The sequence below is a fragment of the Amia ocellicauda genome, unplaced genomic scaffold (genome assembly GCF_036373705.1).
Source record: "Amia ocellicauda isolate fAmiCal2 unplaced genomic scaffold, fAmiCal2.hap1 HAP1_SCAFFOLD_35, whole genome shotgun sequence".
Lineage (NCBI taxonomy): Eukaryota > Metazoa > Chordata > Actinopteri > Amiiformes > Amiidae > Amia > Amia ocellicauda.
Genome location: NW_027102920.1, coordinates 1,136,404 through 1,153,960, shown reverse-complemented (window position 1 = coordinate 1,153,960; position 17,557 = coordinate 1,136,404). Strand labels below are relative to the sequence as shown.

Here is a 17,557-nt window from a genome sequence, read left to right as displayed (position 1 = left end):
AATATATATATATAATCAAAGCTATCAGACTATAGCAGCCGGTGTATGAAGACACATACGATTATACAGCATTATTTGGCAGCTTCGCAAGACCTAATTTGAAACGTTGTTGGTAAGTTAGATAATTAGTGGGGACCCGCTATTTGCAGTTCTTCCCCTCCATAATTGCTAAAATAAAGTTTTACTGACATTTTATTGACCCTACCACTGCATAGGGCACATCTGTAACATGAACGCTACTGAATGGCACATACATTGAAAACTACGGAGAACTGAGACAAATCCACTTTACACTTCATAAATAATCTTAAAACGTTTCCAACCAAGGCAACACCCACTTGAAATACGTTCATTCTCATTTTTGGTAAACAAAAAGAGAGATTGTTACATATGTTCCCTATGATGCATCTACAGAGAGAGAGAGAGAGACAGACACTAACACTCTCTCTCTCTCTCTCAGCTGGGAGTGTGTGGGAGGGGTCTGCAGTGAGCGGGAGTGCTGCTGAGAGCTCTGTCCTTTGGCTGCGTTTTTTTGTTGCTTTACTTTTTTCAGTTTGTTTATTTTGTCTTCTGTTTTCAGTGCTTTTCTTATTGTGGGGGAACAGGGGAGGGGAGGGGGGAGTACCGGTAGTTCTTCCCGGGTCGGGGGGTCGGACCCCCTGAATGCGTCTTTTGAAAAACTGACCCGACGCCATGGAGTCAAGATCGCTCCGGTGCAGTTCTGCCCCCTAGAGCAGTGTGTGTTAGCGGTTGGGGAGGTAGCAGGGTGTGAAAATATCAAGTCTGCTGCCATTGTTATCTTCTTAAAAACCACTGATCTGCTCAATCAGCTAGTGGCTAATGGCACAGTGTTAGACGACACTTTCACCCCGGTGTTGCCGCTCGCTGCTCCTGCCCGGAAGGTAACGCTGTCTAACGTCCCTCCGTTCATCCGCACCGGCTCGGGCAGCTGATGTCCGGCATTAAGAGGGTCCCGCTGGGCTGCAAAGCCCCGCAACTGAAACACGTCGTGTCCTTCCGAAGGCAGCTGTATATGATCCTCAATAACATCAATGAGGATCTTAATGTCTCCGAAGTTGGATCTCTCTTGCTGCCACCACCACGAAGATTGCTCTTTAGTAATGTTGGAAAGTCAAAGACAGCAACCGTCAGGGTTCTTGCATATGACGTATTCGTGCTGCACCTCTCTGCAAGGATCCAGGACAGTTTGTCAATGTAAACTCCAGTGCCTGGGAACTTTTCCACCTAAAAGACAATGGTAAATAAAAAACAAGTTTATCCCCAAACTATTCTTATATTATGTTAAGTGGAATACATTATCAGTAAGGCTGTGATTTTGTTACAGAAATGTGTTATTAAAGACCACAGTATGTCTCAATTCTAAGTTTATTAATTTACAGACATAATAAAGTCAGTGAATCTGTGACACCCATAATTCAATTACATTCTTATTATTAACTTTAACTATGAATATAACTGATAATGTAGCATCATTAGATTGTTTACAACCAATATTTGTTTTCAATATATATATTTTTACCTTGTCTTTGTAATATTGTAGACCAAGAGTGTTATACCTGTTTTGGTGATTCTTTGTCAGATTCAGAACAATTTGCTGTGGGGCTGTCAGAACCACTTGATGGTGACACACTTTTGTCTTCATTGCTGATAAATGTGGCTTTTGTTACAATTTTTTTCAGATTGTCCAAAAGGTCTGGAATCTCTGGAGAAAAAAACCTTAGTATTAAATGATAATCATTTCTAGTAATATATTTAATACAAAGTGAAAACAAAACCATCAATGCCTGCAATTATACTTGAGAGACTTGCTCTATGTTATTGGCAAACTGACCTTTTTGTGGGTCATTAACATTAGCTACGAAAAAAATAAAAAAGATAAAATACAAGAATTACCAGGTCTAATGTAATGCATATAGTCATTAATGTAGGATTATGAAGTTATGTTGAAAAACTTTATTTAATAATCAGTATTATTAAACTATTAGACAGTGCACATTAAGAGTCTGTATTGTGGTTCTAGATTACTTCAGTATGATCAACTATAATACATTACTCTGGAATCTAAATTACTGAAGAATAACATTTATCAAGGTAAGGAATTATTTGCTATAAATAAAAAAACTTACCATCAACCATACGGTTTCGAAGACATTGGTTTTCATTTTTAAGTCTTGTGTTTTCCTTTTCGAGCTGCTTAACGTTTTGCTGTAGCTCAACTTCACTGGACTCTTTAAATGTCTGTAGAATATGACGGGATCTAATTCTTGAAGCTCCATCGGTTTTCTTTCTTATTCTGTGCTGTATTCAGAGAGGAAAAGAGTTTAAAATGAAAATATATATATATATGAATATGATTAAAAAAAAACAATCCTGCAATACATTTATTTAATATTTGCAGTAATTATCTCACCGGTAACTGTGGTTCATCAAGGTCACTATCATCTGAAATTTGAAGTTTTTTGTTTGGTTTAGGTACTCTCTTCATTTTAGGACAGGGCATTTTTGTTAGGTCATTAAGTTTTCTTCTTAGTTCGCCTTCTTTTCCTAAAATAAAAATAAAATAAATAAAACCCTGCATTATGTCCACAGATATTTGGGGATTATATTTATTTGTCATAAAAATACTGTGCTTTGACCATACAAATTAAGATGAACAGCCAACACTGAATCAAAACTGAAGTTAAATTATATCTGGTTTAATTTATTTTGTGATTTGGGGGATTTTATTGTAAAGCACAACACACAATAAATCGTTCTTACAAATGCCAGTCAAGTATGACGAGTTTTTAGCGCCCTCACCACCACCTACCATGTTATAAGAGTATGTTAGACGTACAACACATTAATAACTTAAACATTCATTTCAAATATACTGTGATTGTATATATCAAATAGCATGTAAAGACTTTAATGTTTTTTTTTTTTAAATAAACATTGTTACCAGTCATAATGATCTGCGCTTCATGGACAGGCCATCCACCTTTTGGAGGTTTGTTCGTGTCTCTCCACTCTGCTCTGAAGTTTCGAGTCGTCTCTTCGTCATCATCAGCAATGCTGAATAAATCAAAATTGCGAAAGCAAGCAGTGGGAATCACGCTGTAAGAGTCTTTGTCGACCCCGCTTTCCCACTTCACCAACGCGTGCATCACCGCCATACTACCTTCACCTTCTCGTCCGTTTTTTCTGCGCCTTTTTCCCCCGACAAGTCACGGCACAAAAAACAGTCCCGCTCTGCATTCTGGTACTTGGCGTTCTTAATAACACCGGCAGGGTGTAATCGCATAGACCACTCGAGTATAAAGTACTACATATCCCATCTGTTACAGTTTTTTTTCTTCTTCTGAAACTGCAAGCGCACTACATAAAGTTTGGCAAATGAAGAAATTTGGATGATGAGTTTACAATCTTATAAACAGTATTTAAGTAAACCTAGATATGCAATTCCAAAAAGAACAGCATCGAGATGGAGAAACAGGATACAAAAATAATAATACAATGTTTATACTTTTTGTATTTTAATTACAGTATGTAATTATTGCCTTTTGATTTACATTTACAGAAAAAGAACGGCGGCAAACGTGGACTACCCAACAAGAAGCAACAAAGTTACTAAAATATCAGATTCTCAGGTAAGCTTCATGCAGCCATACATGTATAATTATAAAATCAATCCAAAAAATAGACCTTGTTTACCCTACAACTGATTTGAGTGTTAATTCTATTTAAGATATAAAAAAATATTTTGTTTTCTGAACTAATAATCTGTGAACATTCTATTATCTCTATAATTTTAATTAATACATTTATTTTATTATTGGTGGAACATTATATTTTTCAGCTCAGATGATTTCACGTACCATCAATTTTTCTGTTAATAAATGTGCAAAAACAAATCAGATGGATAGGCCCCTACATATGAACATTAAGTTAAAGGCCTAGAGTGAGTGTTCTTCACTTCCAGTCATGGCGGGCCACAATCCAGCTCTTTGTAACTCATCAACAACCAAAGACCTGGGAAAAGGGTTAAATGGCTTCAGTTAAGCCAATTAGGTAATTAAGAGCTCAACTGGAAAAAAAACAGCAGGCATAGGGGTACTTTAGGACCACAGTCACTGATATAACCTACAATGTTGTTGTAATGAAAATCAGCAGACAGTGGGCCTCCTCCAGGACTAAGGTTGAGAAGCACTGGTCTTGAAGACCACAATAACAATCGACCTCAAGGGCTAGGGATATTCGAGGTGATGCTAAACCAGTCCTGAATGTTTAAATATAATGTTATTTTCTTGTAGTGTGCCGTTGCTGTTAATGCAACCAGTTATATTGAGCCATCAAATACAGAAGCTGACGAAAGACATCAACATGTAAATTTAGTTGTAAATTTAAAGTGTGTGTGAAAAGTATTTTGTATATGGAGATTAACCCATAGTTTCACAGATAAATTGTGGACCAGTGATATTCAGGATCTTCAAAACAAGTCCTGAATGCTCAAACTTAACACTTCTTTTTTTAGAGTGTCGTTGCTGTCAATCCAGCCAGTGATGTGGAGCCATCAGATACAGAAGCTGATGAAAAACAACATGTAAATTTCCTAAATTAATATGGTGCATCAAAATACTTATTTAACACTTTCAACTGTTTCTTTGTGATTCCTAAAATTACTTTACAGGCTGGGGCTGGGGGAAGACACTGCGCCCGCCTGGAGAAGCCTGTACAAGCCCCCCTCAATAAGAGAGCTGGCAATCTGCAGTGGAGGGTGTTACACACCATTATTGCTGTCAATTCTTTTATTACTGTTCTTAACCCTGCTGTGTCCGACGCCTGCCCATTCTGTGCTCAGAGAGAGACCGTGTTTCACTGTTTCAGCACTTGTTCTCGGTTGTCACCCATTTTTAGTCTTTTAACTCGTCTTTTTACTGATCTTAACCTGATTTTTAACACAAAGGTTTTTATTTTAGGGGCGCGATACACCAGAAGGACCAAACATGTGGACCAGCTGGTAAACTTCTTGCTGGGCCAGGCTAAAATGGCCGTCTATAAGACTAGGAAGAACAGAGTGTGTGGGGAGGGCAGTGAGGATGCAGTGAGAGTGTTTGCCATGCTGGTCAAGTGCAGAGTCAGACTAGAGTTTAACTATTACAGGCTGATGAATGATTTGGAGAGTTTTGAACAGGTCTGGTGTATTAATGATGCCCTTTGTGAATTGTATGACGGGGAGTTGGTTTTTATTATGTAATTCATTTATAGGGTTTAGTATTTGATGGTTGTTTTGTTGTGTGTATTGGGTTGCTTTCTTTAAAAGTGTACAGATCAGTGGCGGAGTTAATGCTTGTTGGGGGGAGACAAACAAAGGGGAACACTATTTTTTATTTATTTATTTATTTTCTTTTGTATGAATTATTGCGTGTTGCAAACAGGCAATGAAGTCTGATAAAAGTCAAAAAGTCTCTCTCTCTCTCACACACACACACACAGCCAGCAAGACACACAGAGCCAGCCAGCTCAGCGATGACATCACAAACATCTCTCTCAGGTGACTCCTATGACATCACAGAGCACGTACATTCCGTTGCTTGCCGTCTGTCAACCACTCAGTCACTGCCAGCCAGACTGGCTGGCTGACTGGATGGTGGGGCTGCTTGCTGCTGCTGCGTACCTTAGCAAGCTTATTTGCTTGACCGGCCTTCCTCCTCCGCCCACATGCCCACCTATGTCCGATCTGCTGTTCACCTGGATCACAGCTCCGCCCCAACAAGGCAGAGCCTCCCAAGAATGGTACAAACTCACCCACGATCCCCTCCACGGAAAGCTATAGCAAAAGGCAAAAGCATTATACGTAATGAAGAGGAACCCGAGTCCAAGACGCATCCGACCAGCCATACATATTTGTGTGTATTAAAGATCACATTTTATTACATTTAGATTTTCTGTACTTTATTACATCTTTTTGTGATTTTTAAATGTATTGTTTCTTTTCCTTATATATGTATGTATGTATGTATGTATGTGTGTGTGTGTCTGTGTGAAAGTGTATGTGTTTGTGTGTCTCTGTGTGAAAGTGAGTGTGTGTGTGTCTGTCTCTGTGTTTGTGTGTCTGTCTCTGTGTGAAAGTGAGTGTGTGTGCGTGTGTCTGTCTGTGAAAGTGTGTGTGTGTGTGTGGGTGTGACAGTGTGTATGAGTGTCTGTCTGTCATGTAACTCGCACATCTGTGAGGGCACCATTTTTGCAGAAAGAGATGTACACATTTTGGAGCAACATATGCTGCCATCCAGACATCGTCTTTTCCAGGGACATCCCTGCATTTTTCAGCAGGATAACGCCAAACCACATTCTGCCCAGATTTCAAGCGCATGGTTGCATAGGCAGAGAGTGCGGGTGCTAGCATGGCCTGCCTGCAGTCCTGACCTGTCTCCGAATTGAGAATGTGTGGCGCACTATGAAGTGCAAATTAAGACAACGAAGGCCCTGTGCAGTTGCGCAGCTGAGGAAATGCATAATGGATGAATGGGGGGAAATCCCACTTGCTAAACTTAACCAAGTGGTGTCTTCAGTGCCCAAGTGCTTAATAAGTGTTATTAAAAGAAAAGGTGATGTTACATAGTGGTAAACAGTCGACTGTCCCAACTTTCTTGGTTTCTTTTCACTGCTAATGAGATGCTGTAGAGTGAGTTAGTTATATTGCTTTCAGGAGCTCTAATCGTATTGATGAGTTCATGCAGCATTTGTAATTGAATTTCAAAAAGAAATCCTTGCTGTCTGGCCTGTGTGTATGAGATGTACTCTGTCAATCTTTGGCTAACAACTGAAACATTGGTAGAACAGAAATGGCAACATAAAAAAGAAAAGTACATTTTAAAAGAGCACATTAAATAGGATGAATATACAGTTTTTTACAATCACTTTGTCACTAATTTCAGAACCTTGATGTCATTTTTCAAAACTCTAGACACAAAACTCAAAACGGTCATCACTTGTAACACAGGCTGTCCAATGTTCAAAACATTGCATTGTGCATTCATATCTTTAAAGAAACCTTGCACTTGCAGACTTGTTGGTTCAAATAATTCATTTATCATGAAATACCATAGTAACATTTATTTAGATCACCCACACAGAAGATACCGATAGTTTCACTGTGTAGTTGTTCGTACAATCATTAAATATTGTAGTACAAAATATGTGATACATGTTTCATTATGGTACTACATATAAATACATCACTGTAAAAGGACTAGTAGAGAGAATACTACAGACACAGTGGAATCATTGAACAAAATCTGAAATGTATTGATGCAATACAATCAAATCACACCATAGGTTTCTTTGAAGCCATGCAACAATAATTAGCTACAAAAAAGAACAAAACTACAGTAAAATGTCAACTGCAGTGTTCCTCACCTGGCTTAGTGTAAAACAAAGGATTGATTACTGTACTTCTGAATTTCCATCAGCCCTGTGTTCAGGTTCAGGTTCTCACAACCATTTTTCACAAGAGGCATCTTGAAACTGAACATACCTGAACATACTCAGTCATCAGCTGCTTCACTCTGTCTGCATTTCTTTCAAAAGGCACACTATACTCTGTGCTACACATTGGTATGCAGTATACAGTCATTTGACAATTGAGAGTAGCCTAATGTTTAGTGCATGCTGAAGACTTGCCGCTTCTCAGTACGGAAATTTCTGATGATTGAGGCCACAGTTGATCCTGAGTTGATTCTGAGGTTTGATTGAATCATTGTAGCTGCCTCAGTCATGGTCATGCCATGATTTACAACATGCTCTACAACTATTTCTCGGATTTCACTGGACACTATTTGCTGTTGCTGCCGCTGTCTGGTCCGTGGCCTTGTCCTCTACCACGTTCCCCCAACACCTCTCAAATGAGGCCCATGGCTGCCTCTCTGGTGAGGCCTAAGCCCTCCTCTATGACGAGGCCCACGACCACCTCTCAGAAGGGGTGCATGTCCCCTTCCATTCCTTTGACCACCACGTCTTCCTCCTCCCACTGCTTGACCTCTATTGTGACCTGGATGACTTGCCGGCTCCATGTTATCACTGTGTTGCTGGGGTGGATAGCACTCATTTCACTCGATACTCGTACCACAATGTGAAATCAATCATCAATAACCAGTTGGCAGTATTGGAAAAGCAATTACAAGGGCCTGCATACATACAGTAATGTCAAATCTGATGTGGAAGAACAATCATCTTCAACCAGGTTGGAGCGTTAGTTGCAATGCCTTTAATACACGCAGCGTGGAGAGGAACAGTGACTCAAGTAGATCCCAAAGTCGCTCTGCCTTCATTTTAACAGTCAGAGCTTTTATACACAAAAATCAAAGAGCTGGTTATAATCAGAAAGTCATTACTATGTTATCTTAAAAGTTAGCTAAGCAGAATTTATATCATTATAGGACAGAGTTCATAGATCAACACATGGATTAGGGAGCAGGCACTTCAATCATACTGTTTGACATTGTCTCCAAGATTCTCATCGTAAATAACAAACAGAAATCAAACTACCTTCTGGCCTGACCTTCTAGCTTGACCTTATCTTTCTTAAGTATACAAGAGAGAAAAACAGGTATTAGAGAAAAAATTTCTAACTTTCCTTCCACACTGCAAACATGGTGTGGAAAAGTGCTACATGATGATGAATGATGATGAAATATTACATCCATAGATAATGTAGTCCAACTGGTTCATGCTCCTCGTTTATTGATGTCAATGGATCTCATTATCCTGAAACTTTCATGATCGAAACATGGAATATTGTTTGTCAGTTTCCATAAAATTATGCATTAAGAGTAATGCAACAGTCACTTATCATTTTGAGCAGCTGTATCAATTGATAGTTAGATCTTTGTAATGAAATGAATAGACAGTGATCTCAGATGTAATGTGTGAATTGCATTTTGAAATGGTAATACTTTGATGTTAAGTTGTGTCATTTTAGTTCAATGAACAAATGATCTGAGGTTGATGTGTATTGTATCCAAGCAATTGTAAAAAAGTGTTAGAGTTTTGAAAAATGTGCATTTTGATCATCGGGTGTGAGTTTAGTGTCTAGAGTTTTGAAAAATGACATCAAGGTTCTGAAATGAGTGCCAAAGTGATTGTAAAAAAGTGTAATATCAGGGGACAGTGGCTATTAGTGATCTGGCCTTCCGTGGCCTCTGTATTAATGTAACAGGTCACATTGTATGTGTACACTGATACTTGATAGTATAATATAGTACAAGTAAAAAACATACATAGGTATCATAGAAGTATTTTGCAGAAATGATTATGGATAGTTATCAAAATGGAGAGGAAATGCTAAATCCATCTCCCCAGGCTGAGCTTCTATTGCTGCACCTGCTGGCCCCACTATATGGATAGAGCCACACCAAGTACAAGAGTCTCCCCATTGCTATTTATATCTCCCTATCCAGTCTTCTTGGTGTCAGGGTGGGGTGCCTATTCCCCTGCATGCTTTGAAACCTATAGCACCTGGGACGCACACTTGGGATCCGGTTCCTCTGCCCCTCACATACACATGAGGAATCCCAGGTGCTCAATACGTCATACTGTCTCGTTCATCTCATGTGTAAACTATGGACAAATACATGACTAAACGTGTTTAGTTGCTTTTCCCAGAATGCTTTGCGCCACGATATGCAAATAACGGGGACTATGATTGGCTCCCTGACATTACCCACACTGCGACTGATGCTACCCATTTCACTACCCAACAAAGACCCATAATATGCGTGTGTCTGTCTGTCTGTCTGTCAAAGTATGTGTGTGTGTGTCTGTGTGTGTCTGTGTCTGTCTGTCTGTGTGTGAAAGTGTGTGTTTGTCTGTCTGTCTGTCTGTCATGTAACTTGCACATCTGTGAGGGCACCACTAATGCAGAAAGAGATGTACACATATTGTTTATTTTCCATATATATGTATGTATGTATGTATGCATGTCCAATTGCTTTGACAATACAAATGAATTGAATTGAGAGGGAGAGAGAGAGAGTAAGAGAGAGAGAGACAGACAGACAGACAGACAGACAGAGAGACACACACACACACACACACACACACACACACAGAGAGCCAGCCAGCCAGCTCAGCGATGACATGACGAGCCTCTCTCAGCTTACTGCTATGACATCACAGAGCACGTACATTCCGTTTAACAAATCGTTAAACAAAAAAGGTTATAAACACATTGACTACAATACCGGTTAGTAAGACGAAGGTGAGTCTCTCGTTAGTATTATTAGTCAGACATTAAATAACTACGCAGGTTAGTATTTATGTCAGGTAACTTCTCGTTATATATATATCAGTCTCATTTACGTTTAGGTGCCGAGAAAGATCCTATTTGTTACCACAATTTCCCTTAACTGATTATTATTCAATGATTAAGGATAGGCAGGGCCACCAATAATCTAATGTCTATTAACTTGTGTCAATTTCAGACTAAACAGTTAAACAGGAATGAGAAGATATTTCTCGGCGTTGACAGATTTTATTTCTAAAATTATCAACAAAACAGTTTAATGCAACTCACATTTATATTTAAGAAAACTAAATGATATTACACATTCTAGAGTTATGAATCACAGATTAACATTTCTAATTGATTTCTCAAATGTCATGAATCACAAACTCCAAACTGTTAAACTTATGTGAACTTCGTCGCAGAGAGGCCTCTCTGGCTTCGGGCTCAGATAACAGCACACGGCACGAGGTCCGTGTGGTTTGGAACAAAGGCAGTCCGGTTCGGCTTTGTCCAAGAACTTCCACTCAGTCGATGCACCTGGAAGTTGGGGTTTCGCGAATGTAGAGTCTTTTCCAAACAGATTTTCCATTGGTTTGAAGGCTCCAAGGTTGTGCACAAAATCTTCTTTGTAAGCATGGTTCCACCGTAGTTACTTGAAGACGAAGTCTTTGAGGAAAGCAGGGCCCTGTTTGTTCCAAGGGTCAAGTTTCTTAAGACTCAAATAGCTATTTAAGTGACTGACACTTTCGTATTCAGTCGACTTAGTCAATTGTCCAGCTGTAAAACTCCACTGATCAGGTGGGTCTGTGAAGTTATTTATTTAATAAAGTCCTTTAAAATAATTCTTCGCTCAATCTCCTTCTCCCAGTTTAACTCTTCTGTTGCCGGCAAAGACTTGGTTGGTTTCTGATTCCGGTTCTGGCAACAGAGCTACAGGTTGAGCTGTGGCAGCGAGTTTCTGGTTCAGGTGAGAGAGAGAGAGAGAGAAAGACTGTCCGCTGTTCCTTATAGTCTGTCAGATCAGTAGGTGATTGGTCCCTGAGTTCTTGAGATTGGATTTCGGTTTCAGCCCCTAGTGTCCTATTGGAGGGAGGCTTTATTTATGACTGATGTCAATCCATGCCATCTTTTGGAAATGCCGGTTGGCCTGGGTTCGTAGCTCTATGTCGGGATTTCGGCTCTCATCCACTTCAAAGAGTTTTTATCACCTACAGGCCCCTTTCTCCAGACATCTCATAGCAGAATTCCAAACTATTTGGCCTCTTCTCGGTGCCATCCTCCCCAAAACTGTCACTTTGATGCAAACCAGTTCCAAGCTGATGAGCTAAGGAAATCTGATAACTTTGGGGGGGGAGAGGTCTTCTTTAGATCAGTGCTTCAGCTCAGAGCCCAAATGCTCTTATCCAAATACACCCAACATAACGCTACATATGTATGTATGTATGTATATATGTGTAGAAGGAAAATTAGAAATTATTTTCTTACACCTGTTTTTCTCTCTTGTATACTTAAGAAAGATACGGTCAAGCTAGAAGGTCAGCCCAGAAGATAGTTGGATTTCTGTTTGTTATTTACGATGAGAACCTTGGAGACATTGTCAAACGGTATGACCTACGTGCCTGTTCCCTAAAACCATGTGTTGACCTATGAACTCTGTTCTATAATGATATATGTTCTGCTTAGTTAGCCTTTAAGATAACATTATAATGACTTTCTAGCATGTATGGATGTATGTATGTATGTATATACACTCACCTAAAGGATTATTAGGAACACCTGTTCAATTTCTCATTAATGCAATTATCTAACCAACCAATCACATGGCAGTTGTTTCAATGCATTTAGGGGTGTGGTCCTGGTCAAGACAATCTCCTGAACTCCAAACTGAATGTCTGAATGGGAAAGAAAGGTGATTTAAGCAATTTTGAGCATGGCATGTTTGTTGGTGCCAGACAGGCCGGTCTGAGTATTTCACAATCTGCTCAGTTACTGGGATTTTCACGCACAACCATTTCTAGGGTTTACAAAGAATGGTGTGAAAAGGGAAAAACATCCAGTATGCGGCAGTCCTGTGGGTGAAAATGCCTTGTTGATGCTAGAGGTCAGAGGAGAATGGGCCGACTGATTCAAGCTGATAGAAGAGCAACTTTGACTGAAATAACCACTCGTTACAACCGAGGTATGCAGCAAAGCATTTGTGAAGCCACAACACGTACAACCTTGAGGCTGATGGGCTACAACAGCAGAAGACCTCACCGGGTACCACTCATCTCCACTACAAATAGGAAAAAGAGGCTACAATTTTCACAAGCTCACCAAAATTGGACAGTTGAAGACTGGAAAAATGTTGCCTGGTCTGATGAGTCTCGATTTCTGTTGAGACATTCAGATGGTAGAGTTAGAATTTGGCGTAAACAGAATGAGAACATGGATCCATCATGCCTTGTTACCACTGTGCAGGCTGGTGGTGGTGGTGTAATGGTGTGGGGGATGTTTTCTTGGCACACTTTAGGCCCCTTAGTGCCAATTGGGCATCGTTTAAATGCCACGGCCTACCTGAGCATTGTTTCTGACCATGTCCATCCCTTTATGACCACCATGTACCCATCCTCTGATGGCTACTTCCAGCAGGATAATGCACCATGTCACAAAGGTCGAATCATTTCAAATTGGTTTCTTGAACATGACAATGAGTTCACTGTACTAAACTGGCCCCCACAGTCCCCAGATCTCAACCCAATAGAGCATCTTTGGGATGTGGTGGAACGGGAGCTTCGTGCCCTGGATGTGCATCCCACAAATCTCCATCAACTGCAATATGCTATCCTATCAATATGGGCCAACATTTCTAAAGAATGCTTTCAGCACCTTGTTGAATCAATGCCATGTAGAATTAAGGCAAGAGGGGGTGAAACACAGTATTAGTATGGTGTTCCTAATAATCCTTTAGGTGAGTGTATATATATATATATATATATATGTATGTATGTATGTCCAATTGCTTTGACAATACAAATGAATTGAATTGAGAGGAAGAGAGAGAGAGAGAGAGAGAGAGAAAGAGAGAGAGAGAGACAGACAGACAGACAGACAGACAGCTCAGCGATGACATCACGAGCCTCTCTCAGCTGACTGCTATGACATCACAGAGCACGAACATTCCGTTGCTTGTCGTCTGTCAACCACTCAGTCACTGCTAGCCAGACTGTCCCTAAGACAAAGTGTACAATACTTCAATTATATCTCCTCCAGACAGATAAAGAGTATTAAGAGCTACGATGAAGTTACCCAGGAGACGTAAAAAGCTTGCATCACCTGGTATTTCCTGGAGGTCACCCATCCAAGTACTAACCAGGCCCTGGCCCGTTTAGTTTCCAAGGTCTGACGAGATCGGGCACGTTCAGGACGGTGTGGCCGCAAGCCGAGATGCCTGGCTGCATGATGTCTCTTAAAGGCTGGCTGGTATTGACGGAATTTCCAGCAAAAAATAAAAAATAAAAAAATAAAAAAATGGAGGGAAAAATAACAGTGCAGGAAAGGGTGTTGAAAGTAGCCGGGAACGTGTACAATTCTTCAATTATATCTCCTCCAGACAGAAAGAGAGTATTAAGAGCTACGATGAAGTTACCCAGGAGACGTAAAAAGCTTGCAGCACCTGGTATTTCTAGGAGATCTCCCATCCAAGTACTGACCAGGCCATGCCCCGTTTAGCTTCCGAGATCTGACGAGACGGGGTGCGTCCAGGACGGTGTGGCCGCAAGCCAAAAAGCCTGGCTGCATGATGTCTCTTAAAGGCTGGCGGGTATTGACGGAACTTCCAGCAAAAAAAAGAAAAATGGAGGGAAAAATACCAGTGGAGCAAATGGTGTTGAAAGTAGCCGGGTACGTGGACAAATCCTCAATTATAACACCTCCAGACAGAAAGAGAGTATTAAGAGCTACAATGAAGTTACTCAGGAGACTAAAACGCTTGCAGCACCAGGTATTTCCAGGAGGTCTCCCATCCAAGTATTGACCAGGCCCTGCCCCGTTTAGCTTCCAAGATCTGACAAGATCGGGCACGTTCAGGTCAGTGTGGCCGCAAGCCTAGAGAGCTGGCTGCATGATGTCTCTTAAAGGCTGGAGGGTATTGACGGAACTTCCGGCAAAAAAAAAAAGAAAAAAGAAAAATGGAGGGAAAAATATCAGTGCAGCAAAGGATGTTGAAAGTAGCCAGGAACGTGTACAATACTTCAATTATATCTCCTCCAGACAGAAAGAGAGTATTAAGAGCTACGATAAAGTTACACAGGATACGTAAAAAGCTTGCAGAACCAGGTATTTCCAGGAGGTCCCACATTCAAGTACTAACCAGGCCCTGGCCCGTTTAGTTTCCAAGGTCTGACGAGTTCGGGCGCGTTCAGGACGGTGTGGCCGCAAGCCAAGAGGCCTGGCTGCATGATGTCTCTAAATGGCTGGAGGGTATTGACAGAACTTCCAGCAAAAAAAAATGAAAAAAGAAAAATGGAGGGAAAAATATCAGTGCAGCAAAGGGTGTTAAAAGTAGCCGGGTACGTGTACAATACTTCAATTATATCTCCTCCAGACAGAAAGAGAGTATAAAGAGCTACGATGAAGTTACCCAGGAGACGTAAAAGCTTGCAGCACCAGGTTTTTCTAGGAGGTCTCACATTCAAGTACTGACCAGGTCCTGCCCCGTTTAGCTTCCGAGATCTGATGAGTTCGGGCGCGTTCAGGACAATGTGTCCGCATGCCAAGAGGCCTGGCTGCATGATGTCTCTTAAAGGCTGGAGGGTATTGACGGAACTTCCAGCAAAATTAAAAAAGAAAAAAGAAAAATGGAGGGAAAAATACCACTGCAGCAAAGGGTGTTGAAAGTAGCCGGGTACGTGTACAATTCTTCAATTATATCTCCTCCAGACAGAAAAAGAGAATGAAGAGCTATGATAAAGTTACCCAGGAGACGTAAAAAGCTTGCAGCACCAGGTATTTCCACGAGTTCTCACATTCAAGTACTGACCAGGCCCTGCCCCGTTTAGCTTCCGAGATCTGATGAGATCGGGCGCATTCAGGACAATGTGTCCGCATGCCAAGAGGCCTGGCTGCATGATGTCTCTTAAAGGCTGGAGGATATTGACGGAACTTCCAGCAAAATAATGAAGAAAAAAGAAAAATGGAGGGAAAAATATCAGTGCAGCAAAGGGTGTTGAAAGTAACCGGGTACGTGTACAATACTTCAATTATATCTCCTCCAGACTGAAAGAGAGTATCAAGAGCTACGATAAAGTTACCCAGCAGACGTAAAAAGCTGGCAGCACCTGGTATTTCCAGGAGATCTCCCATCCAAGTACTGACCAGGTCCTGCCCCGTTTCGTTTCCGAGATCTGACGAGATCGGGCGCGTTCAGGTCTGTGTGTCCGCAAGCCGAGATGCCTGGTTGCATGATGTCTCTTAAAGGCTGGCGGATATTGATGGAACTTCCAGAAAAAATAAAAAATAAAAATAAAAATGGCGGGAAAAATATCAGTGCAGCAAAGGGTGTTGAAAGTAGCCGGGTACGTGTACAATTCTTCAATTATATCTCCTCCAGACAGAAATAGAGTATTAAGAGCTACGATGAAGTTACCCAGGAGACGAAAAAGCTTGCAGCACCTGGTATTTCCAGGAGGTCACCCATCCAAGTACTGACGAGGCCCTGCACCGTTTAGCTTCCGAGATCTGATGAGATCGACCGCGTTCAGGACGGTGTGGCCGCAAGCCAAGCAGCCTGGCTGCATGATGTCTCGTAAAGGCTGGAGGGTATTGACGGAACTTCCAGCAAAAAAAAAAAAGAAAAAAGAAAAATGGAGGGAAAAATATCTGTGCAGTAAAGGGTGTTGAAAGTAGCCGGGTACGTGTACAATTCTTCAATTAAATCTCCTCCAGACAGAAAGAGAGTATTAAAAGCTACGACGAAGTTCCCCAGGTGACGTAAAAAGCTTGCAGCACCTGGTACTTCCAGGAGGTCTCCCATCCAAGTACTGACCAGGTCCTGCCCCGTTTAGTTTCCGAGATCTGACGAGATCGGGCGCGTTCAGGACGGTGTGGCCACAAGCCGAGACGCCTGGCTGCATGATGTCTCTTAAAGGCTGGCGGGTATTGACGGAATTTCCAGCATTAAAAAAAAAAAAAAAAATAGAAAAATGGAGGGAAAAATATCAGTGCAGGAAAGGGTGTTGAAAGTAGCCGGGTACGTGTACAATTCTTCAATTATATCTCCTCCAGACTGAAAGAGAGTATTAAGAGCTACGATAAAGTTACCCAGGAGAAGTAAAAAGCTTGCAGCACCAGGTTTTTCTAGGAGGTCTCACATTCAAGTACTGACCAGGTCCTGCCCCGTTTAGCTTCCGAGATCTGATGAGTTCGGGCGCGTTCAGGACAATGTGTCCGCATGCCAAGAGGCCTGGCTGCATGATGTCTCTTAAAGGCTGGAGGGTATTGACGGAACTTCCAGCAAAATAAAAAAGAAAAAAGAAAAATGGAGGGAAAAATACCACTGCTGCAAAGGGTGTTGAAAGTAGCCGGGTACGTGTACAATGCTTCAATTATATCTCCTCCAGACAGAAAAAGAGAATGAAGAGCTATGATAAAGTTACCCAGGAGACGTAAAAAGCTTGCAGCACCAGGTATTTCCACGAGTTCTCACATTCAAGTACTGACCAGGCCCTGCCCCGTTTAGCTTCCGAGATCTGATGAGATCGGGCGCATTCAGGACAATGTGTCCGCATGCCAAGAGGCCTGGCTGCATGATGTCTCTTAAAGGCTGGAGGATATTGACGGAACTTCCAGCAAAATAATGAAGAAAAAAGAAAAATGGAGGGAAAAATATCAGTGCAGAAAAGGGTGTTGAAAGTAGCCGGGTACGTGTACAATTCTTCAATTATATCTCCTGGAGACAGAAAGAGAGTATTAAGAGCTACGATGAAGTTTCCCAGGAGACGTAAAAAGCTGGCAGCACCTGGTATTTCCAGGAGGTCTCACATTTAAGTACTGACCAGGTCCTGCCCCATTTAGCTTCCGAGATCTGACGAGATCGGGCGCATTCAGGACGGTGTGGCCACAAGCCGAAAGGCCTGGCTGCATGATGTCTCTTAAAGGTTGGCGGGTATTGACGGAACTTCCAGCAAAAAAAAAAAAAAAAAAAAAAGGAAAATGGAGGGAAAAATATCAGTGCAGCAAAGGCTGTTGAAAGTAGCCGGGTACGTGTACAATACTTCAATTATATCTCCTCCA

The 17,557-nt window shown here is 41.3% G+C and overlaps 1 non-coding gene and 12 pseudogenes across 1 annotated transcript; all 13 read right to left on the bottom strand.

The window, feature by feature from the left end:
• Positions 1-5,765: 5,765 nt before the first annotated feature.
• On the bottom strand, positions 5,766-5,880 carry LOC136732702 (U5 spliceosomal RNA). Its single transcript, XR_010809985.1, has one exon. It is a non-coding gene; the product is annotated as a U5 spliceosomal RNA (small nuclear RNA).
• Positions 5,881-13,588: 7,708 nt separating this feature from the next.
• LOC136732880 (uncharacterized) lies at positions 13,589-13,707 on the bottom strand (annotated as a pseudogene).
• Positions 13,708-13,928: 221 nt separating this feature from the next.
• Positions 13,929-14,047, bottom strand: LOC136733046 (uncharacterized; annotated as a pseudogene).
• A 205-nt stretch (positions 14,048-14,252) lies between these two features.
• On the bottom strand, positions 14,253-14,371 carry LOC136733056 (uncharacterized; annotated as a pseudogene).
• A 216-nt stretch (positions 14,372-14,587) lies between these two features.
• LOC136733125 (uncharacterized) lies at positions 14,588-14,706 on the bottom strand (annotated as a pseudogene).
• Positions 14,707-14,920: 214 nt separating this feature from the next.
• On the bottom strand, positions 14,921-15,039 carry LOC136733154 (uncharacterized; annotated as a pseudogene).
• Positions 15,040-15,256: 217 nt separating this feature from the next.
• On the bottom strand, positions 15,257-15,375 carry LOC136732955 (uncharacterized; annotated as a pseudogene).
• A 216-nt stretch (positions 15,376-15,591) lies between these two features.
• Positions 15,592-15,710, bottom strand: LOC136733143 (uncharacterized; annotated as a pseudogene).
• A 215-nt stretch (positions 15,711-15,925) lies between these two features.
• On the bottom strand, positions 15,926-16,044 carry LOC136732937 (uncharacterized; annotated as a pseudogene).
• A 217-nt stretch (positions 16,045-16,261) lies between these two features.
• On the bottom strand, positions 16,262-16,380 carry LOC136732809 (uncharacterized; annotated as a pseudogene).
• A 220-nt stretch (positions 16,381-16,600) lies between these two features.
• Positions 16,601-16,719, bottom strand: LOC136733153 (uncharacterized; annotated as a pseudogene).
• A 216-nt stretch (positions 16,720-16,935) lies between these two features.
• Positions 16,936-17,054, bottom strand: LOC136732954 (uncharacterized; annotated as a pseudogene).
• Positions 17,055-17,270: 216 nt separating this feature from the next.
• On the bottom strand, positions 17,271-17,389 carry LOC136733011 (uncharacterized; annotated as a pseudogene).
• Positions 17,390-17,557: the final 168 nt, after the last annotated feature.